The sequence below is a fragment of the Eriocheir sinensis genome, unplaced genomic scaffold, assembly GCF_024679095.1.
Source record: "Eriocheir sinensis breed Jianghai 21 unplaced genomic scaffold, ASM2467909v1 Scaffold642, whole genome shotgun sequence".
Taxonomy (NCBI): Eukaryota; Metazoa; Arthropoda; class Malacostraca; order Decapoda; family Varunidae; genus Eriocheir; species Eriocheir sinensis.
In genome coordinates, this window is record NW_026111990.1 from 96,568 (window position 1) to 121,616 (window position 25,049).

The following is a 25,049-nucleotide window of genomic DNA, read 5'->3' on the forward strand; positions in this document are numbered from 1 at the left end:
CATTAGGAAGATCAAGGATGTGACTGGTCTTGTGTTTATTTTTAAGAGACGTGGATTGTTTGTATAAGAAGAGGAAGAGGATTGTGTGGATTATATGTGGTGTCTTTGGTTGTGATGGCAATATATAGACTGCAGGGAGGAAGAAAGGGATAGAGAAGGAGAGATATATAGGACTAGTTTGTGTATATATAAGGGAAGTTGCTTGTTTATATAAGTTAACGAAGATAATTGTATGAACTAAAATTGAGTGTGGTTTTCCTCTGTTTTAAGATAGCAATGCAGAATGTGTGTGAGAGATAAAGATGAACGAGAACGAGAGAGAGAGAGTTATGCAATTAGAGGGGGTTGCGTAAGGATCGCTCACAAGGACCCAAGTCACGCTCAGGTGGGTTCCCTTAATCACGCGCAGGTATCTCGCTCTCACTTGAAGCCCCGGGGTAAAAAAAAAAGGGGGGGGGGTTAAATTCTACGAGTGTGTCCTGAATCCTAAAAAAAAAGGAAAAAGGGAGAGAGTCTTAAAGGTAGCTAGTTGAGGGGGAAAACTTGTAGGATTCCTCTCTCTCTCTCTCTCTCTCTCTCTCTCTCTCTCTCTCTCTCTCTCTCTCTCTCTCTCTCTCTCTCTCTCTCTCTCTCTCTCTCTCTCTCTCTCTCTCTCTCTCTCTCTCTCTCTCTCTCTCTCTCTCTCTCTCTCTCTCTCTCTCTCTCTCTCTCTCTCTCTCTCTCTCTCTCTCTCTCTCTCTCTCTCTCTCTCTCTCTCTCTCTCTCTCTCTCTCTCTCTCTCTCTCTCTCTGGCGTGTCGTTTATGTATGTTAATGAATTTAGGGTCAAGTAATTGTGTGTGTGTGTGTGTGTGTGTGTGTGTGTGTGTGTGTGTGTGTGTGTGTGTGTGTGTGTTCGGGTGTGTGTGTGCCTGGAGCGTTCACATGAAGGGAGGCATTGAAAGGAGTTGTGGAGTTAATTCCTTTGTCCAATAAGAAGAACATGGAAGAGGAGGAGGAGGAGGAGGAGGAGGAGGAGGAGGAGAAGAAGAAGGAGGAGGAGGAAAGAATAAAAATGAGGAAGAGGAAGAAGAGACAAGGATATGAATGAAAAGGAGGATGAGGAAAGGATAAGAAAGAAGAAGAGGAGAAGGAGGAAGAGGAAAAATAGAATATGATTAAAGAGAATAAGGAGGAGGAAAGGATAAAAATGAAGAGGAGGAGGAGAAGGAAAGGAAGAAAGAGAGGAAGGTAGCATATGATATAGAACAACAACAACAACATTACTACCACTCCTACTAGTAACAAAAATAACAATAACAACAATAACAAAAATAGTTCATGCCACACTTACCAACCAACGCCTGACTGACTGACTGACTAAATGAATGAAGGAATGAATGAACGAATGAATGGGAACAATTAAAAGAGACTAATTACGTAAGTCGTCCAGCATTAATTGAAGAAGTTTAGCGCCGCCCCGATCAATAGGTCAACACCGGGGGATGTAATTAGAGCAGGTAAACATAATTAAGCAGATAGAAATAGCCGAAAAGCAGAATCAGGAGTGTCATTACGCTCTGATTGTTTACTTTTCTTCTTCAGTTTGAGGTTGAGTGCAGAGTAAGATATTTTTTTCATTCTTTTTCAACGGTTTTTTTTCTTGTTTTCTTATTTATGTACTTACGTTGGCACACCTCCCGTAACGACCTCTCTACTTTTTTTCTTTATTTCTTTCATTCTTTTTTCTTTTTTTGTTTGTTTGTTAGAATATTTGTACATTTGTTTCTCTGTTTCTTTCTCTCTCTCTTTCCATCTCCCTTTCCAAAGCCAGTATCAGTCCACAACAAAAACAACAAAGACAGGTGCACAACAGGTAATAAACAGACTTATATCACAGGTGTTCACGTTGATTCATTACTTTCACTTTTAGCTTCTGTAATTAGACGATTGGGAGGTTGATTCTGAGCCTGACGGAGATACTACTACTACTACTACTACTACCACTACTACTACTACTACTACTACTACTACTACTACCACTACTACTACTACTACAACTATTACTGATGATGATGGTAGTATAGAGGTAATGCGAGCGCGTGCAGTCCCTTTAAAATGAAACTCTCGCTATAATGAAGGTGAAGCGAGGTTACGTACTCTCCTAATTAATTGGGTTACCTGTCTACTCTCTGTGTAGCGCGACGACTTTGGAGCACAACAACATGCTTTTAAACATTAACAAAACCCTAATAACGAAAACAACAGTGCATTATCGCTACTACACACACACACACACACACACACACACACACACACACACACACACACGAGACTGCCAAGCTTGTTTATCAGTTCACAGCCACGATCACACCTCCGGCCAAGTCCAGGTGAGGCGTGAGCTGCATTTCCTTCACGACTCGCCAGGTAAGACTTCTCGTTTGATCCGCCGCGTCAGGTAGAAAAGGAGGAGCAAGAGGAGGAGGAAGAGGAGTAGGAGGAGCGATGGTGAGTTAAAAGAGGTGGAAGAACGTGAGGATTTAGCATCGGAAAAGGGAGAAGATGAAAGAAGAGAGTGAGAGAGGAAAAAGGTAAAATGATTCTCCTCTTTTGCCATGTTCTCTCTTTATCTCCATCTTCCTTTTCCTCCTCGTTCTCTTATTCTTCCCTCTTCTTGTTCTCCTCCCTTTCTCTCTTCTTCTCCTCCCCTTCTCCTCCTATTTCTAAGCCACGCGTTTTCTCTCTTTTTCTCCCTTTCTCTATTCGACGTTGTAATTCTATCTTCCTACTTCCTTCCACCTTTTTCTTCCCTTCCTCCTCTTCCTGCTTCTAGGCCATATTTGTCCTCTCTTTTCTTCCTCTCTTTATTCGACGTTGTAATCTTCTGTCTTCCTATTTTCTTCCGCATTTTTCCTTTCCTCCTCCTCTTCCTGCTTCTAGGTCATATTTGTCCTCTCTTTTCTTCCTCTCTTTATTCGACGTTATAATCTTCTGTCTTCTTTCCCTTCTTTCATCCCCTCCTCCTTTTCCTGCTTATAGGCCAATTTTGTCCTCTTTTTCTCTTCCTTTCTCTATTCGAAGCTGCATTTCTCCCTCTTTTTACTTTCTCCCTCTTCCCCTTCTATCCTCCTCCTCCAAATTTATCCTCTCTTTCTCTTTCTCTCTCTATTCGACGTTGCGTTCCTCCATCTTTTTACTTTCTTTCTCTTCCCCTTCTATCCTCCTCCTCCTCCTCCTCCTCCTCCTCCTAAACCACACCTGTACCTGGTTGTCACACTTAGAAATTAAAGAAAATACAAAACATTCAGTAAGGAGGTGTGCAAGGATGGGAGTGCGAGCATTATCACCACCACCATCACCACTATCACCCACCACCACCTCCACCACCACCATCACCCACCGCCACCACCACCCACCACCACCACCTGCTCGTCCTTGTCACCACGCAAAGACAAACAAACCGTAACATCCTTGCAAGATTATGAAGGTGAGCCGCGGTAAATTTAATCAGCGATGTTTTTTCTTGAATGTGTATAAAGAGTTTCCACTACCAACATGCACCCACGTCATCACATCCACCATCACCACCACCATCATCACCAATACCATCACCACCATCATCACCACCACTACCATCACCACCATCATCACCACCACTACCATCACCACCATCATCACCACCACTACCATCACCATCATCATCACCACCATCATCACCACCACTACCATCACCATCATCATCACCACTACCATCACCACCATCATCACCGCCACTACCATCACCACCATCATCACCACCATCATCACCACCACTACCATCACCATCATCATCACCACCATCATCACCACCACTACCATCACCACCATCATCACCATCATCACCACCATCATCACCACCATCATCACCACCATCATCACCACCATCATCACCACCATCATCACCACCACTACCATCACCACCATCATCACCACCATCATCACCACCATCATCACCACCACTACCATCACCACCATCATCACCATCATCATCACCACTACCATCACCACCATCATCACTAATACCATCACCACCATCATCACCACCACTACCATCACCACTACCATCACCACTACCATCACCACCATCATCACCACCATCATCACCACCACCATCATCACCACCACTACCATCACCACCATCATCACCATCATCACCACCACTACCATCACCACCATCACCACCATCATCACCACCACTACCATCACCACCATCATCACCACCACTACCATCACCACCATCATCACCACCACTACCATCACCACCATCATCATCACCACCATCATCACCACCACTACCATCACCACCATCATCATCACCGCCACTACCATCACCACCATCATCACCACCATCATCACCACCACTACCATCACCACCATCATCACCACCATCATCACCACCACCATCATCACCACCACTACCATCACCACCATCATCACCACCACTACCATCACCACCATCATCACCACCACCATCATCACCACCACTACCATCACCACCAACATCACCACCAACACCACCATATGACCATCACCACCATCATCACCATCATCACCACCACTACCATCACCACCATCATCACCACCACTACCATCACCACCATCATCACCACCACTACCATCACCACCATCATCACCGCCACTACCATCACCACCATCATCACCACCACTACCATCACCACCATCATCACCACTACCATCACCACCATCATCACCACCACTACCATCACCACCATCATCACCACCATCATCACCACCATCATCACCACCATCATCACCACCACAACCATCACCACCATCATCACCACCATCATCACCACCATCATCACCATCATCACCACCACTACCATCACCACCATCATCACCACCACTACCATCACCACCATCATCACCATCACCACCATCATCACCATCACCACCATCATCACCACCACTACCATCACCACCATCATCACCGCCACTACCATCACCACCATCATCACCACCACTACCATCACCACCATCATCACCACCACTACCATCACCACCATCATCACCACCATCATCACCACCACTACCATCACCACCATCATCACCACCACTACCATCACCACCATCATCACCACCACTACCATCACCACCATCATCACCACCATCATCACCACCATCATCACCACCACCATCATCACCACCACTACCATCACCACCATCATCACCACCACTACCATCACCACCATCATCACCGCCACTACCATCACCACCATCATCACCACCACCATCACCACCATCATCACCACCATCATCACCGCCACTACCATCACCACCATCATCACCACTACCATCACCACCATCATCACCACCACTACCATCACCACCATCATCACCACCACTACCATCACCACCATCATCACCACCACTACCATCACCACCATCATCATCACCACCACTACCATCACCACCATCATCACCGCCACTACCATCACCACCATCATCACCACCACTACCATCACCACCATCATCACCACCACTACCATCACCACCATCATCACCACCACTACCATCACCACCATCATCACCACCACTACCATCACCACCATCATCACCACCACTACCATCACCACCATCATCACCACCACTACCATCACCACCATCATCACCGCCACTACCATCACCACCATCATCACCACCACTACCATCACCACCTTCTCCTTCCCACTTCATGATATAATAAACAGGTAACAAATCTCTCTCTCTCTCTCTCTCTCTCTCTCTCTCTCTCTCTCTCTCTCTCTCTCTCTCTCTCTCTCTCTCTCTCTCTCTCTCTCTCTCTCTCTCTCTCTCTCTCTCTCTCTCTCTCTCTCTCTCTCTCTCTCTCTCTCTCTCTCTCTCTCTCTCTCTCTCTCTCTCTCTCATACACACACATTTTTCATCCCCTTTGTTACCAAGAGCAAAACTAAACACTAATAAATCTCGTTCTAAGAATACAAGGAGAGCTGTTACTCGTCGTACTTTTCAAAATAGATTATAGCCAATCCAGACAAAATAAAATAAATGTAAAATCTAGGTATATTGGTGTAACAGAATGAAATCCAAAAATAAAATGGTAGAAATTAGTGTTCTTGTCCCTCGTAAGAAAAGTCTAATATGCTCTGTCTGGCAATAAAAAAAAAGACGATCCGGAAAGTTACTGAGTAAAAGAATAAGAAAAAGAAACTGAAAACGACGAGCGTAGAACTTTTTAAAATATTACCATCCGCTTTTGACTCACCATGAAGAACAACAATAAAGATGCATAACCAATAGGGAGAAAGATAGATAAACACATAGATAGATATAGACAGATATAGATAAACAATATATTAACCAGAACACATAATTAAAGGAAAGAATAAAACACACTAACACACTTACAATCACCCCAAACCAGCCGCAACGACACTTCCCCCAAAGACAGACAGACAGACATATAAAGAAAAGAGAACCTTGTATTTGGCGATAAAAATGGACCCTGTCAAGACGTCAGGCAGGGTGACTATAACAAGGCGGAGGAAGCGAGACAAATCCTCCTCTGATGTCTCTTGTTACTGCTGGTGCCACTCCTAACTACATTTACTTCTATTTCTGTACGTGTCCTTTTGAACCCAAGACTAAGGGACATATTTTAAGCATTTCAGGGCCATAGTGCGCATATTTGACAAGACTTTCGTAGGAGGGTAGAGCATTTGCAGAGGTAGTTATATGACCTTAAACATTTCGGATAGTGCACTTAATTGACAAGGATTTCGTAGGTGCTTAGGGCATTTGCAGAGGTAGTTATATGACCTTAAACATTTCGGATAGTGCACTTAATTGACAAGGATTTCGTACGAGTTTAGGGCATTTGTAAAGGTAGTTTTATGACCCATCTGGTAGTTTCATCATTCTTTTGTGCCGTGAGCATACAAAACAAGTCATTAGAACGAGATTTATTTATTTTTCGGCCTCTGGAAAAAGCTGATATGAGAGGGGGAAGCGTCTGAATGTACCGACCAAAATATGCGTCCGAGGAATTCAACGCCTACTGAAGAAGCTCTGTTTGGGGTTTCCTTCGTTCATTCATGTAACTGAGGCTGCAGAGAAGGTTAAAACAATAATATTCTATACTTAACAGTGAATCCACAGTCAATGAAGTCAAAGATATGTTTCAATTGGCACTTCTCTTAATTTTTCCTGCCCGTTTCATTTCCTTCAATATCCACCTTTTCAACTCATGTTCTCCTTAATCTCTTATCCCTCCTTCCTGTCCATCTTCTTCCTCTACCATCAACACATCCTTTAGCTAACAAGACAACTTCTTTATTTTCTCCTACCTGCTTCCTCTCCTTCATTAACCTCCTATTCATCCTCTCCTCAATTTCACTATCCTTTTTCAAATCATTCTCTCCTCAATATCTTATCTCCTCCTTCCTGTCCATCTTCTTCCTCTACCATCAACACATCCTTTACCTAACAAGACTTTTTCTTTATTTTCTCCTACCTGCTTCCTCTCCCTTCATTAACCTCCTATTCATCCTCTCCTCAATTTCACTATCCTCCTTTTTCAACTCATTCTCTCCTCAATCTCGTATCACCACCTTCCTGTCCATCTCCTTCCTCTACCATCAACACATCCTTTACTTAACATGGCAACCTCTATTTATTTTCTACCACCTGCTTCCTCTCCTTCATTAACCTCCTATTCATCCTCTCCTCAATTTCTTATCCTTTCCTCCCTGTCCACCTCCCTCAATTACCATCAACACACATTTTACCTAACAAGACAACTTCAGCACACCCCCGTAACCCATCTATCACGAGCCTCTAAACTCAGGAAGCGAATGGTTTAAAAACGTCTGGCAAAGCGGTGCCGGAATGGATTGAATATCTGCTGCAAATCGCTTACGACGAGAGGCCAAGGTTGAAATGAAGTCTGCAGCGAGTGTTGGCGGTGATTACAGAGGAAGCTGTAAAGCCTGCAGTAAATTCTTGATCATAAATTACTGAAGGATGAAAATTTCCGTAGAAAAAGGTGAAATTCCAATCAGATAAAAGCCCTGATGTACAGACTGAACCTAATGAACTATGACAATTTCCGTACGTAATAAAATAATCTGGAAAAAAAGCGAAATTACGATGAGATAAAGCCTTGAAGCAAACAAAAAAACTACTGGATGATGAATGTTTCTGCAGATTGTCACAAATAAAGATGAAATAGCAATCAGAAATCGTAGCGTTCCAAGGTGAAGTAATTGCCTTGACAGATAGCTCAACAAAAGGCACAGAAAGATTAGATATGAAAGCCAGTCCTCACTGTTCGCGGAAGAAGAGGAGGAGGAGGAGGAGGAGGAGGAGGAGGAGGAGGAGATTACCTACGAGACCCTCACATCGGCTCATAATAGTGATCAAGGCGCTATGGGCAAGGGTGAGGAAAAGGTCGAAATAATAGCCGCCTCTCACTGCATAACCTCACTACAGAATTGAGTTACTTCAAAACCATCACCACACGACCCTGATAAAACCCTTGTTAACCCCAACCACGTGACCCTTTGACCCCCTCCGTCCCTAACCTGTCAGGGATACACTAAAGGCAGACAGGAGACTGAAATAATAAAGTCATCCCTCACTGTTTGTTAAGGAGAGTAACCATAAAACCATAACACCATCACCTCCTCATAACCACCACCACCACCACCAGGCACCTCTTCGCCCCCTCCACCTCCAGCCCATTATCCCCTCCCCCCCCACTCCTTCGTCTGCCGGGAATGACCTAACAAACTTTGCACCACCACTAACCGCAGGAATCGCCGTGATCTCGAGTAAGGGCGCCACTTGCCTCCCCATCACACGCCTCGCGCCATCATCAGCCAAACAACTAGTGCCTTAAGAACCTATTCAAGAGCCGGAGGGAGGGAGGGGGGAGGGAGGGAGTGGGGGAGGGAGGGAGGCCATGTTCACCTTCCTTGGGTCACAGTCATTTTACCTGATGCTCGATAAAAAAATAGGTCACCTGGACTCATCCTCTGTCATTATCTCATTTTAGTGTAAATTAAATGGCAGAGTTCATCTTCTTTCCTTGTCACCCGGTCTCATTTCGCCGTTGATCCTCGTGAAAAATATTAATCCATCCCGAGTCAAGCTTTTTTTTGCAACTGAAATTTGCAAAAGAGTAAGCAACCTCAACTCATCCATTTTATCTTTTTTTTTTTTTTTTTTTTACAGCAGAGGAGACAGTGCAAGGGCGTAAAAAAAGAAAAAAACAATAATGAAAAAAAAAAGCCCGCTACTTACTGCTCCTGAATAGAGTAAAGTGGCCAAAAAATCTGCTTTTATGATAATGTAAATAGGGAAGTTTATCTAATTTACTTGTCACCCGGGATCTTTACACAGTTTTTACGTTGTTTTTTACAGCAAAGGAGGCAGCTTAGGGTACCCCCCCACCCCCCCAGCTAAGTCGCCAGGGAGAAAGGAAAATGGAATGGGAGGAAAGGTAGAGCCAACGGGTTAAGGAAGGTGGGAAGATGATGAGACGTAGAGGGAGTACATAAAGGGGTGACGAAGGTAGCAAGTTTCAAAGGAAGGTTCGACAAAAAAAATAGTAATAGAATAGAGTGGAATAAAAGAAAAGACAAAATGAAAGGGAGGAAAAAGAGAGAAGGAAAAGAAAGAAGGAAGGATGGAGGATAGGATCAAATGGGTGAGTGAAGGCAGAATGTGATAAAAGAAGGAAGGATTTAAGGGTTGAAAATGGGAAGGATGAAAATAAAAAAGAAATGTGTTAAGGATGAAAGCACGAATAAAAGAAGGAGAAAAGGTTAGCGCGAAGGAAGAAATTATAGACAAACAGTAAAACGAAACCAAGGAAAAACAATAAAAAAGGTGGAAGATGAAAAATAGAAAAAAGGACAGTGATGTAAATAATGAGTGAAGGAAAAAAGGAAGAATATATGAACGAGAAAAGAAGGAGAAGGAGAAGGAAAAAGAAATAACAGACGAGTAAAACGATACCAAGGAAAAAACAATAAAGAAGAGGAAGATGAAAAATATAAAAAAAGGCAGTGATGTAAAGAACGAGTGAAGGAAAAAAAGGAGGAATATATGAACGAGAAAAGAAGGATAAGAAGAAGGAAAAAGAAATAACAGACAAGTAAAAAGAAATCAAGGAAAATAATAAAAAAAGGTGGAAGATAAAAAATTGAAAAAAAGGCATAGACATAAAGAACAAGTGAAAAAAAAGCAGAAATATATGAACGATAAAAAGATAAAAAGGAAGAGAAAAAGAAATTACAGACAGACAAAAACGAAACTAAGAAAATAAAAACAGTAAAGAGGTTGAAGATGAGAAAGAAGAAAGATGAAAAAAATTGCACTAACCCCCCAAAAAAAGATAGAGGGTAAGAAGTATAAATGAACGGAGGAAAATTCAAGACTGGAAAGAAAACTCTGAAACCGGCAATACATGGAAAAGATAAAGGGTCGCTGGCGGGTTACACAGTCCAATAATGGAGGTGATTAGGTGCGGAAAGACGAAGAGAGCCATCGACCCACCGCATGAGTCTCGTGATTTCTTGGCGACCCGGAAATGCGATGAAAAATGTATGAGGGTAATGGAGCAAGAGAAAGAAATGGTAGTTTGCGGAAGACATCAGAAAGACGAAAAAGGCAGAGAAGCAGAGGAGCAATGAAGTAAAAGAAGGGTAAAAGGAGAAAACAAAGAGGTAACACAAACGAGGAGCAGATATAAAAACAAAAGCATGTAAATGAATAATGGGAAAACTACCATCAGAAGAATAGGGAAGGTAAAGAATGGGAGAATGAAGAGACAAAAATGCATAAAATAGAAAACAATATAAAGGAATAATGAGAGTTTTGCCATCAAGAGGAAATAAAAACGACTGACTACTTCGATTTGGTTGGGCCGAATGAACATAATACTCGTAAATGGAAGGTAAAAGAATGGAACATGAATAAGACACAAGAATAGAGAAAAAGATCGAGGAAGAGGAGAAGAACAAGGCACGGGAAGGAAAAGTAAGAGTTGCAGGAAGAGAACGAGGAATAAGAGGAGAAGGAAGAAGAGAAAAACCAGGAAGCGGATGTCATTAACTCTCAGGGAACAAAATAATAAACATAATATAAACATAATATTTACATTAAGCGAGGTGATGATGGCCTCACAAGAAGAAGAGGAGGAGGAGGAGAGGAAGGAAATACAAACAGACAGACAATGAAAAACGGAAAAAAAGTCGAAATATGAACATGATTACTTAAGAAAACAATAAACCAAAAAAATAAATAAATAAAACGTAGTTGTAGAAAGAGGCAAAATTTTTAGTACGGTGAAAAGAAGTAATGGAGTAGAAGTAGACATAAGGGAGGGATGGGGGAGAGGGGTTAGGAGCAGGGAGAAAAGAGGGAGAGGAGGAGGAGGAGGAGGAGGAGGATAGGCGAGAAGAATCCGAATTTATGGTTACAAAATCACTTTCTGATGGAAGTTTTGGCGCGGACGCTGCATAAATCTGGCTTAAAAATTCTCCACCACCACAACCACCATCACCTCCACCGCGCTGTACTTGGTTGCTTAGTTCTTTATCCTCCCCAACCACCACAACCACCATTCCCATCATCTTCAGCAACGCAATCTTTGTCACCACCACCACCACCACCACGATATAGATGGCAGGTTAGTTCTTTATCACTCACCACCACTTTTTCCATCATCACCATCAACGTCATCCCTATCAACACCATCACCACCACCACCATCACTGTCACCACTACCAACAACAACTCCACAATCAGTAGCGCGACAAACACCAGCAACATCATCAATACCATCATCACCACCACGCACCATTAACACCACCACTATCAACACCATCAACATCACCAGCCGGCTTTGTCTACTATAGGAGGAGGAGGAGAATGACGAGGAAGAAGAGGAGGACGAGGAAGAGAAGGACGAGAAAGAAGAAAAAGAGTAGAAGGAGGAGGAGCAGGAAGAAGTAGAAAAGGCATAATACTGTCAAAAAATATATAACAAATGAATATAAATAATCAAATAAATACATAAGACACAAACTAAATAAAAAACCGCACAAACTAAAAAGAAAGTAGAAAACAAAACATGTAGATATGGAAAAAATACAGTAAAACAAGTGGAACAAGTGGTTTTTGAGGCATAAAATTCGAGAAGGGGCTGCTGAGAAAATGCCACGGAGTAAAAGTTTGAAAAGAAGAGAGCCTTGAGGAGAGAAAAAACGGGGGAGAGAGAAAAAAAAACCCCTGAGGAACGGTCAAATCTGAAAAAGGTAGAGCTGAAGAGGGGAAAAAAGAGGAGACTACCCCACACAAAAATATTGAAGTAGACAGTTCGGGGAAAGGAAAAGCTAAAGAGCCTTAAAAGAGGGATAAAAAGTAAACAAAAGAAAATAAAAGTTGGGAGGTAGTTGAATGAGCAAAAATCTGAAAAAAAGGTAGAGAAATGGAGGAAAGGCAAAGCTAAAAAGGAGAAAAAGGAAGCACAGACAGAATAAAAATAGAGAGGTAGTTGAGCGAGCATAAAAAATTGAGCTCAAGGAGAAAAATAAAAGAAGATTACGAAACCGAGCTAGCTGAAAAAGTAGACAAATGGAGGAAAGGCAAAGCTAAAAAGGAAGGACACAAAAAAGTAAAAGTTGAGAGGTAGTTCAATGAGCATAAAAAAAAGCTAGAGGAGAAAAATTAAAGCAGATTACGAAACCAAGCAAGCTGAAAATACAGACAAATGAAGTAAAGGAGGAGAAAAAAGGGAGGATACATATATAGAAAAAAATTGAGTATGGTTATAAGCAACAAAAAAAAAGTAGTGCTGATGATAAAAGATACAGATTACGAAACGAGGCAACTTGAAAAAGTGGACAAATAAGGAAGAGAAAAAGCTGGAGAGGAGAAAAAGAAACACACAAATAGAATAAAAATTGAGAGGTAATTCAATGAGCACAAAAAAGTAAAGATGAAGATTGAAAAAAGAAAGAGATTACGAAACGAGGAAAGTTGAAAAAGTGGAGAAATAAGGAAAAGGCAAAGCTAGAGAATGTTTAAAAAGGGGGCATAGAAATAAAATAAAAATTAAGAGGTACTTCAATGCGCTTTTTTTCCAGCAAAGGAGACGACTCAAGGGCAACGAAAAGAGTGCAGAGAAAAAAAAAGCCCGCTACTCACCGCTCCCATAATAGACAAAAGTAAAGAGTGGCATAAAAAGTAGATTTGAAGATTAGAAAAAAGAAACGTTACGAAACAAGACAAAGTGAAAATGTAGACAATTGGGAGAAAAGGCAAGGCAGAAAGGAATTAAAAGGGACCATAAAAAAAAAGGTTGAGAGTTAGTTCTGATAAAAAAAGAGCTGAGGATAAAACAGTAGAATACGAAACCAGGCAAGTTGAAAAAAGTGGACAAATACGAAAAAGAAAAAAGGAAAGAGTGGAAAAAAACCACACGCACACAACAAAGAACCGTTGAGAACTGGTTACATGAGCAAGATAAAAAAGGAGAGTTCAAGAGAGGGAAAAAAAACTAGAGACTACGAAACCGAGCAAACAGGGACGGCAGTAAAAATAAAAAGGAGGTAAAGAGTACTTGCTCAAACTTTACGAGAGGGAAAAGAAAACGTAACCTGGAAATAATTAACGGTTGAAGGGATACCCGGCTGTTTTTTCTCTCCTTTTTATGCGTTTAATGAATAGGAAATGTCTAGGTCGTGCTAAGACAAAGGAAAAGTACATAAGTGATTCGTTAATTAAATAGAAGGCAGGTTCACTTTACAGCCAGGTGGTATTGTCTTGCGTCTACTCTGTCTGTCTGTCTGTCTGTCTGTCTGTATGTATGTATGTATGCCTAACACTCCATCTATCTATCTATTAATCTATCCATCTGTCTATCTGTCTATATATGCATTTCTATCTTTTTATCTATCTATATGTATCTAACTATTATTCTGTCTATCTATCTATTTATCAATCTATCTATCTATCTATATATCCATGTCTGTCTCTCTCTATCTCTATATATTTATCTATCTATATATCTACTTACTATCTCTATCTCGTGTGTCAAAGAAAATGTTAACTATCTACACATCCCGTTTTTTTAACAACATAACGTGGGTAGCTAGGTCATTAATTTTTTTCGATAATCATTAATCACTTTTAACGTGTTGATGTCAAAAGCGCATTTGATTGCATTCCATATCCCGGTGGCCGAAAACATGTGTCCAGGGAAAGCGTCACAACTCATGATTAGGGAATAGCGTGTCGGAGCGCGTCCTGGCAGCCATGGCGAAGCTACTGCTCTCTGGTGGGCTCTGTTTTGACGGAGTGGATGAAATTGATGAAAGATTTAACCCTGTTGCAGCGACGGGCCAAATTTGTGGCTTTACCGTGTAGCAGCGACAGGCCAAATTTGTGGCTTTACCGTGTAGCAGCGACGGGCCAAATTTGTGGCTTTACCGTGTAGCAGCGACGGGCCAAATTTGTGGCTTTACCGTGTAGCAGCGACAGGCCAAATTTGTGGCTTTACCGTGTAGCAGCGACAGGCCAAATTTGTGGCTTTACCGTGTAGCAGCGAACGTCCAAATTTGCGGCTTTACCGTGTAGCAGCGACAGGCCAAATTTGTGGCTTTACCGTGTAGCAGCGACGGCCAAATTTGGCTTTACCGTGTAGCAGCGACAGGCCAAATTTGTGGCTTTACCGTGTAGCAGCGACCGGCCAAATTTGTGGCTTTACCGTGTAGCAGCGACAGGCCAAATTTGTGGCTTTACCGTGTAGCAGCGACAGGCCAAATTTGTGGCTTTACCGTGTAGCAGCGACAGGCCAAATTTGTGGCTTTACCGTGTAGCAGTGACTGGCCAAATTTGTGGCTGTACCGTGTAGCAGTGACGGGCCAAATTTGTGGCTTTACCGTGTAGCAGCGACAGGCCAAATTTGTGGCTTTACCGTGTAGCAGTGACGGCCAAATTTGTGGCTTTCCCGTGCAGCTGCGTCGGGCCAAATTTGTGGCTTTACCGTGTAGCAGTGACAGGCCAAATTTGTGCCATGATTTAAACCCCCCAAAAATAGATGATACATAAACTGATCACAAATGCTTAGATATATATTTTGAAATGGTTTGTGTGAGTGATGATTTTTTCTCATTTTTCTCGTTTAGAGGGACCATTAAGAAACATGATCCCTGCTGCTACCGGGTTAAAAGAGGCACAAAAGATTCACAACAACAGAGTGGACAAGACAAGTGCATCACGCTTCCTCGGATAAAAAAAAAAACCGAGTTAAATAATAAAACGCACAATATGAGAAACTACCAATTAAACTTAGAACGCAAATAATAGCAGAACATATCTTGATGAAATACACAACACACCAAAATATATACAACAAACAATAATGCAAATAATACAATCAGTGCTGTTCTGATGACCACCTATCAACCCGGACTCAAGCTAAACTCTCTTCGGGGAGCAACATAAGCCAAGCAAGAATGACGTCACTATAAAAGCAATTACCTGCGCCACTAACGGGACAGGTCCGACCAACAGGCCCCATCATGAAACAATTCCGGCGCTTTACTTTGAGCCTAACATAAAATAACCCTAATAGTCTTATTCATTTGGCAAGATCCTTCATATGAAACTGAATAAAAAAATACTCATACAAAAATCAAATAGGGAATTCTATGGTTTTGTCACGGTCACACACCTTTCCCCTTTATTCTCAACAGATCCGTACCATTCACGCGGGTCACTTACAACGGTAAAAAAATAGGAAAACCGAAAATAACACACACACACACGCACACACACACAAACACACACACACACACACACACACACACACACACACACACAGAGAGAGAGAGAGAGAGAGAGAGAGAGAGAATGTATCGCCGACAGCTGGTGATTCATGAGCCCTTGACCCGAGTGAATTGCTAGTCAGTGTGTGTGTGTGTGTGTGTGTGTGTGTGTGTGTGAATGTATGTATGTATGTATGTATGTGCGTGTGTGCGTGAGGGGGGGGAGTAGGGTTGAGAGCTAAAAAAAAGATTGGCTTAAAATAGTATTATATATTTGTATGTTTGTATCAGTCTATCTGCTTTTTATATTATTTTTAGTACTGAATTGTTGACATCCCTCGTAGTACGTTGAACCGATTAAAACAGAACAAATTACGTTACTGAAAGTGACCTAAAAATCTGTTATTACTTATGACCGGCAACAACTTATTTATAATCGAACGAAGAAGATCAATATATATGAAACAAAATAAAAAAAGACTATATTTTTCCGATACTGCTGGTGTGTGTGGGACGGTGTTGAGGTCAGTACGAAAGGAATGGATGAAAGTATAGCAAAGAAATGGAAAACGAGTGAAATGTGTCAACAATATATCAACACTAACAATAACAACAACAAAAGCGACATCACTGACCACTTTCCACTCCCTCTCTTCATTCCTTCCCTCCTACATCTCCGTTTTTCTCTCCCTCCCTACCTTCCTTTCGTTCACATTTTATTATCTTCCTTACTTTCATCCTTTCTTTGCTTCTATCTTCCTTCTTTCCTTTTTTCCTTCCTTCCTTCCTTCCTTTTCTTCCTTCCTTACTCGCTTTTTGCTTTCATTCATTCATTCATTCTTTCTATCCTTCCTTCCTTCCTTCCTTCCCTACTTACTCACTTCTAGCCTTCATTCATTCATTCTTTCTATCCTTCCTTCCTTCCTTTCTTCTTTCCTTCCTACCGCCCTCCCTTCCTTCTTTCTTTCCTTTCCTCCTTTCTTTACTCTCTATCTCCTTACCTTCTAACCTACAGAACCTACCCACCCACCTAACTCCCTCCTCCTCCTTCCTGTACCTCCATAACACGTTGAGTACTTGTTATGGAAAGGTCCACCGCCTCCCATCAACTCCTCCATTTCCTCCCCAGCATGCCTCCATTTCCCTTCCATCACTCTTCCCTCCCCCACTCCTTCCTTCCTCTTCCTACCAAACCCATCCGTTCTCCTCCCTATAAACTTCTTCCTCACTCCTTCTCTCCTTCCCTCTCTCACCCTCCTACTCTCTATCTCTTTCCCATCACATATTTCACTGCTCCTCCATTTCGCCCATCCCATCATTTTCTTACATGGTCCCTCTCTCGTCAGTTTCCTCCTCCCCTTCCTCCTCCTCCTCCTCCTCCTCTTCTTTATCTCTATCTTATTACCTCTCATCTTTACTAACATTCAATTACTCTCACCTCCTAATTTTTTCACTTATATGTTAATAGCTTATCTTCTTTCTTTTTTGACACATCATTTTGAGTTTTTCTTTACTAAACTATCTTTCTCATAAGCTTTTAAGTCTTTAACGTGATCTTTGTCTTTCTTTTTTTCTTTCTCGTTCGGTTTTTTTTTTCTTCCCTTCTTTTTTTTTCTTTCTTTATTCTTTCTCTTCTTATCTTTGTTTTTCTTTTTCGTTCGTTCCTTCTTGTTTGCTTGTTTGTTTGCTTGCTTGCTGTCTTTCTTTCTCTGTCATTGTCTGTTTGTCTGTCCGTCTATTTGTGCTTCTGTCTGTCTGTCTTTCCTTCTTTTTTTCTTTTTTCTCTATTTATTTATTTATTCTCTCCCTACCTTGTTCTTTAGTGCTTTCTTGCTCTCTTTCTTCCTCTCTATCCCCGTCTTTCTGTTTGTCTGACTGTCTGATTGTCTGTCCGTCTGTCTGTCTGTCTGTCTGTCTGTCTGTCTGTCTGTCTGTCTGTCTGTCTGTCTGTCTGTCTGTCTGTCTGTCTGTCTGTCTGTCTGTCTCTCTGTCTGTCTGTCTGTCTGTCTCTCATCTCCTTCGCACATACTAATCCCGCCATCAGCCTCCGAGGAAATGACTCAAGGCCGCAAGATCAATGGGTACTAATCTCAAGACCATCACTAAGGGGCTTCCGCGAATAATGGCGCAATGAACGGTTTATGGGGCAGGTGATGGGAGGAAGGGGGATGCTGAAGGGGGAGTGGGAGTGGAGGAAGATGAAAAAAAGAGGAGTAAGAATAGAGGAGGGGAGATAAGTGATGGGGTGATGTATTGATGGTACTAGGTAAAGGCGCCACAGCCCATCTCGAAAGTCTTAAAAAAATGGAAATGGGGAAAAGCGGTATGGACTAATGTAAGGAGAAAGAATGAAAAGGATTTGGAAGAAAAAGAAGGAAAGGAGAAAAGCGAAAGAAGAGTAAATGGGAAGGGGGGAACTGGTTGGTAAGAGTTGAAAGGTAAAGACGGAGAAGAGAAGATGGGCAAAAAGGAGCGAAAGAAAAGAGATTACTGATGAAAAAGGAGAAAAAAGTAAGATGAAAATGGAAAGGATAGGGAACTGAAAGGAGAGACAAGGAGGTGAATATGAAAGGTACAAAAGGAAGAAAGGCAGGGGATGAAAAAAAGGAAAATGCAATGTTGAGAAAGGAAGATAAAAGACTAGAAAAATTAGAAAACAAGGCGAGGAGGAAGGTAAAGAAAGAGGAGGATTAGATATGGAGAAAGGTACATTAGAGAAGAGAGAAGAGAAAACGGGAAAGGGAGGAATGATAATATTTATGTGGAAGTGAGCAGTGAAGGAATGATAGGAAGGTAAACAACAGGAGGAGCGCGAGATAAATGATACGCGCAAGAGAGGGGAAAGTAAAGGTGTTGTGCAATAGACAGGTGTATGGAAGGTAAACTTAATTAACAGGTAAATGTAAAGGTAATGGTATGTTTTGTGCCTTGCTAATGGATGTGTGTTGAGTCTACCCTGCTGTACTCTCTCTCTCTCTCTCTCCCATCTTTCTCTCTCAATCTCTGCCTCCTTCCTTCCATTCTTCCTTCCTTTTCTACTCCCTCTCTCTCTTTCCTTCATTTATTTTGTCCTTCCTCTCTCTCTCTCTCTCTTCTCAATCTCAGCCTCCTTCCTTCCTTTTCTCCTCCCTCTCTCTCCATCCTTCCTCTCTTTTCTACTCCCTATCTCCTTCCTTCCTTCTCTCCTCCCTCTCTCCTTCCCTTTCTCAGTCAGTAGTGAACAAAGGTCTGAAAAGTAATTAGCGTCCTGTTCCTTTAAGGGTTTTGTGTTAAGTAATGATTCACGTCGTTTATTAATCTTCCACGACCGTTACGATTTTGTGCGGAACGAAAACGATAAAAAGAAAAACATGGGATTAGTTTGTCCTTCATTTAGCTTTGTCATTTTCTCTTAACTCTTATTATTATTGTTTTTTTTTGTGTATTATCTAAGATGCAGAAGGTTAACTAATTATGTATATACTTCACCATGCAAACATAAATATTCTCTGTTTGTTTGTTTGTTTCTTTGTGTTCGTTTTCATTTCTTTTCTTTCTTCTTTTCTTTCTTTCTTTTAGTCTTCTTTTCTTATACCTCTCTTTCTTTCTTTTTTCTCTCTCTTTCCTTTCCGTTCCTTTTTCTTCTCTCTCTCTCTCTCTCTCTCTCTCTCTCTCTCTCTCTCTCTCTCTCTCTCTCTCTCTCACTCCCACTTCCCTCTCCCTCTCCCACTCCCTCTCCCACTCCCACTCCCACTCCCTCTCCCTCTCCCTCTCTCCACAGTACAATTATAACGTCATTAGTCTTCGTTACTGAATGGTACTACAGAAAAACAAACAACAGACACTAAATCAAAGCCAAGTGGGATATAGTTAATGTTGGTGAGAATTTACAGTCAGGTTCGATGATAAATAGCGTCATAATGGTTTGTCCCAGCGTGTGTGTGTGTGTGTGTGTGTGTGTGTGTGTGTGTGTGTGAAAAAATAGGGACAGACATACAGACAGATAGGCAGACATATATACACTAGAAAATCGTCTGTCTTCATTATTTTATTTTTCCTAGATTCATTTTTCGATTCATTTCTTATTCATTTCCTCTTGTCATTTTCCTTTTTTTTCCATATCCTTAACTTTTTCCCACTATCCATAGTTACCCCTTCTCCTCCTCCTCCTCCTCCTCTTGCAAATACTAACCACTACTAACTACTAACTAACAATAACAAGGAATGATCAACTCTTTTTCACCTTCGTTACCTTGGAAATGAGACGAAGGCAGGAGAATATGATGCAGGTATTTTAACACCTGATCAATTACAGCAACGTCGATTATTCTGCGCTTTTTCTGAGCTCCAAACTAACCTGAGGAGTAGAAATAACAGTTAAGATGTTACAGCGAGGCGAGGCAGGAAAGACAGTGGTAGGATTTTTTTTTCGAAGTCATCCGCCACTGGAAAAAAAAACTACATCGTCCGTTATATCGTTGCGCTTTACTCAATCAACTTTACTAGAACACTAAAACACAAGCATAACATATCAACATCCATTTAGCTGTTCTTAGGCATTGCAGGAATTATTGATCTTTTTACAGTGGATCTATTTTTTAGTCTATCACCTAGACCAGAAACACTGACTAAACTAAACCTTCCACATGTATGTATAGCGAATGATAACGATAAGGAGAAGGAAAAAGTTAAGAAAAAATGAATAAAATAAGAAATCTATGAAAAAAATGGAAACAGATGATTTTTTTAGTCTGTCTGTCTGTCTGTTTCTGTGTCTGTCTCTGTTTGTTTTGAAGGCACTAAAGAACCTGACGAACTCCCTAAATAAAAACAAAAACAAAAAACAGGCAGCCTTGTTATGTAAGGATACTGGATTTATCTCGCCTGGTCTTCCATGATTCCACGTTTCTTCTTCCCCTTCTCCTCCTCCTCCTCCTCCTCCTCCTGTCTTGTCCGCCACACACACACATTCCTTTTCTTCCTTATTTGACATTCATCCGAGCGGGCGATTGTGCGGCAGCCCACTGAGACACGGAAATCTCTCTCTCTCTCTCTCTCTCTCTCTCTCTCTCTCTTCTCTCTTCTCTCTCTCTCTCTCTCTCTCTCTCTCTCTCTCTCTCTCTCTCTCTCTCTCTCAAAGACAAGAGTTATATCACACAATTATGCATCTCCACACACACACACACACACACACACACACACACACACACACACACACACACACACACCCTTCCCTCCTCCCCTCCTCCGCCTCTACAAACTTATACACACATACACAAGAATACCTTTACATATTGATTTTGCTCTTTCTTGCTTCCCATTACTTCCTTTTCTCCCTCTTCCCACTTTACTTTCTCTCCTTCTTCCTCTTTTCTCCTTTGTTACAGTTATTATCCCTCCCTCTTTTTATTCTCATTAACTATCCACTTTTTTTCCCTACTAGCTTTATTTTTCGTCTTTATTTTAATCTTTTTTTTCCCTTATCCAATTTTGCTATTCCTCTTTTCTTACTCCCCTTTATTCTATCTCTATGTTCCCTCAGTTTCCTTTCCATCTTTATTTACTACAGTTTTCATAATCCTCCCTTTTAATCCTATTGGTCTTCCTTCCTATCCCTTCAATTATCCTTCTCGTCTCTCTCTTCCCCTTTATTCTCTTAATCTTATATCTAACATCATTACTACCATCCCCATATACATAATTTTATAACTCTTATAACGTACGAACTCTTCCTCAACCAGCTATCCTTTAACTCTCTCTCTTCGCTTCCTTTCTCTTAACCTTCAATATGAACCTCCATTTTCTCTTCTCCGCCTCCTAACCTTTCTTCCTCATCACATCCGAAACTCTTCCTCAACCAACCATTCCTTGCAGGAGTAGCACACTTCCCTCCTTAACCCATCCACTTAACCCAACCCTTCCCTTCCCTCCCCTTCCTTTCCCTTCCCTTCCCTTCCCTGGCATTCCCTTCACCTCGCTCCCTTTAGCTTCCATCAGAGGAGTCGTTGGGAGCGATCATAGGACACGCAAGACCCTTATTAAACCATCTACTTATTCCATTTTCGCCATAAACTTCGGTGAACGGCGGCTGGCTAATGGGGGAGACGGTGAAGGTTAAAGAAAAGGAGCGGGAATGGGATAATAGGAGCAGGAATGAATGGGATATGATGGGAATGGAAGGAGGTATTAGTGGGAGGGAGAGAGGGGGTGAGAGAGAGGGTGGAGAGAGAGGAGAGATAGCGGAGAGAGAGAGACAGAGGCAGACACACACAAACGCAGACAGACAGACAGACAGAAAGAAAGACAGTGATAAGTGGTAAAGGGAGGAAGAGATGGAGGAAGGTACTAAGAGAAGGAGAAAGAAGAAGAGGAGGAAGAGAAGGAGGAGGGAAACAGATGCATGAAACCAATAAGTAGGAAGGAGAAGGAGAGGGGAAGTGAAACAGACGAGCAACTCTGTAGAAGAAAGAGGAGGAGGAGGAGGAGGAAAGAAGGGAAAGAAGAGAAAGACGAAAGGATTGAGGAGGAAAAGGAAGCGAGAGAGAAGGAAACAGATTGAAGAATGAGGTTAATAAGGAGGAAGAATGGAGGGAAACCGAAACGACCGGATAAGTTTTTAGTAGAAGAATTAATTGAATTAGGAGGAGGAGGAGGAGGAGGAGGAGAAGGAAGAAGAGGAAAAAAGAAGGAAGAAGGGAGTGGAGGAAAAGGAAGGTGTGGCTGGAAGAAGACAGGAAGAGGCAATGATAGAAGACAGAGGAAACTGCAGAAGATGGAAAATGAATGACCAGAGCACTCGAAGACGACGTTGGTAAAAAAAAAAATCTTAGCAAATCCTAAAACGAAAAAGATATGAGATGCTGAAGATAGCGCGGCAAGGGAAAAGGAATAACAAGGGTCTCCGGAAAAGGGACACGAAGAGTAATTGATTAAGATGCAGAATGTAAAGATCTCGGTTCAGGAGAGAGCCTGAAGGATGGAGGGTTAAGCGAAGTGACTGGGAGAGATAGAACAGAATGGGATAGGAAGTGACGGGACGCAATGGGATGTGACGGTAGGGAAATGAAGAGAAGGAAGGGAACGTAAAGGAATGAAAAGGAAGAGAAAGGAACTAAATTTAACTGCATGAAAGAAGAATAAGGATGGAGGGTTAAGGAAGTGATTGGGAGAGATAGAACAGAATGGGATAGGAAGTGACGGGACGCAATGGATGTGACGGTAGGAAATGAAGAGAAGCGAAGGAACGTAAAGGAATGAAAAGGAAGAGAAAGGGACTAAATCAAACTGCATGAAAGAAGAACAAGGATGGAGGGTTAAGCGAAGTGTTTGGGAGAGATAGAACAGAAAGGATTGGGACGCAATGGATGTGACGGGTAGGGAAATGAAGAGAAGAAGGGAACATAAAGGAATGAAAAGAAAGAGAAAGGAACGAAATCTAACTGCATGAACGAAGAATAAGGAGGAAAAATAGAAGGAGAGTGAAGAAAAAGACGAGGAAAGGAAGCAATGCCAATATTGATAAAGAAACTAAAATTAAATCTGAAAGGGGAACGGTGCAAGAACATACGACATTCGGAAAGCAAAAGGGAAAAATAAAATAGCTAGAAAAGGGATATAAAGAAGCTTCAAGTAGGAACAAACAAGAAAAAACGATGAAAAGGAAGGGGGATAATTAGTGAGGTTACTGGAAATGGAAAGAAGGATAGTGAAGAAAAGCTGTAGACTGGAAAAGGTGGGGCCGTTACACCCAAGGACGAAGAAGGAGAGGGAAAGCTGAGTAGACGAACAACTGTGTGGAAGAAAAAGGAGAAGGAAAAAAAAGAGGGAAGAAGAGGAAGACGAAAGGAGTGAGGAGGAAAAGGGAAGCGAAAGAGAAGGGAAACAGATTGATGAAGGAGATGATACAGTGGAAGAAAGAGGTATTTTGGTGGAGAGAAAGGAGGAACACGACCGCAAAAGTGCAAGAAAGCAGGAAAAACAACATAGAATAGCAACATAAAACAGACCAAGGGAAAAAGTAATAGCGAGAAAACAAAATAAAATTAATGAAGAAGAAAAATAAACACGAAAACAGCAAAGAAGGATAAGAAAAGAGAATGAAAAACAGCACCAGAGAAAAGGACACGAACGCGAAGGGGCAGAAAAAGAGGGAAAACAACATAGAAAATTGGCAGAGAAAGAAGTACCAGAAAAAAAATAGCGAAACAAAGAGGACTTACTTTATGACGAGGAAAAAAACACTAAAACAGCAAAGTAGGTTAAGAAAAGAGATATAAAAACAACAACAGGGAAAATGACAAGTGCGCAGGTAGTGAGAGAAGGAACCAACCAACGACTCTCAAGGGACGTGTTGGGTGATAAGAGGAGGCGGGGAAACAAGAACATCCGGGTAATAGAAAACCAAGGCACGTACAGGTGTTTTATGAGGAGAGAGGCAGCCAGGTACTTTCCTCTCCTCTGTTCCCTATACCCTTCACCTGCGCCTCCCTGCCTCTCACTTGTCTCCTATTATTTTACGTCTTATCTTTATGCTATATATTTTCCTCTCTTTTTTTTTTTTTATACGCCTTTGCTTTCTTATATTTTTACTTTCTGCTCTTCTTTGTTTTCCTCTTTCGAATCTACTTATATTTTCGTTTTTTGTTTCTTTTTGCTAGTTTTTCTACCTTTCCTTGCCCAGCTTTTCATTTTTACTATCTCTTATTAATTATTTTTTTCTAAGTTTTCTTATTTACTTCTTCCTGACATCAAACTTTTTCTTCCTTCCATCCCCTTCTATTTACGTTTGTCTTTTGCTAGTTTTTTCGACCTTTCCTTGCCCAGATTTTCATTTTTACTTTCTTTATAGTTTTTTTCTAACTTTTCTATTTACTTCTTCCTGACGCCAAACTTATTCTTCCTTCCATCCCTTCTATTTACGTATCATTGCCTTTTGTTTACTCCTTCACCTCTTCATCTCTAATACATGTCTTTCTTATTGCCCACCATTTCCCCTTCAGTCTACCCCATCAACCATGTCCCATCCCCACAGCCCATCATGTTTCCCCACTGCGTCCTTACCGCCTGCTTGCCTTCCTTCACTCCCCTCCTGACAGCCGTCCGTCCCCTGTGCTGTCACGCCGTCGTTGTGAAACCTAAGTGACGCCTCGCAGCCACCCACCAGTCCCACGCCCACACACAGGTACTGAAACTCATTAGCGCTGGCCGGACGAGACAGGTGTGTGTTGGGGGAAAG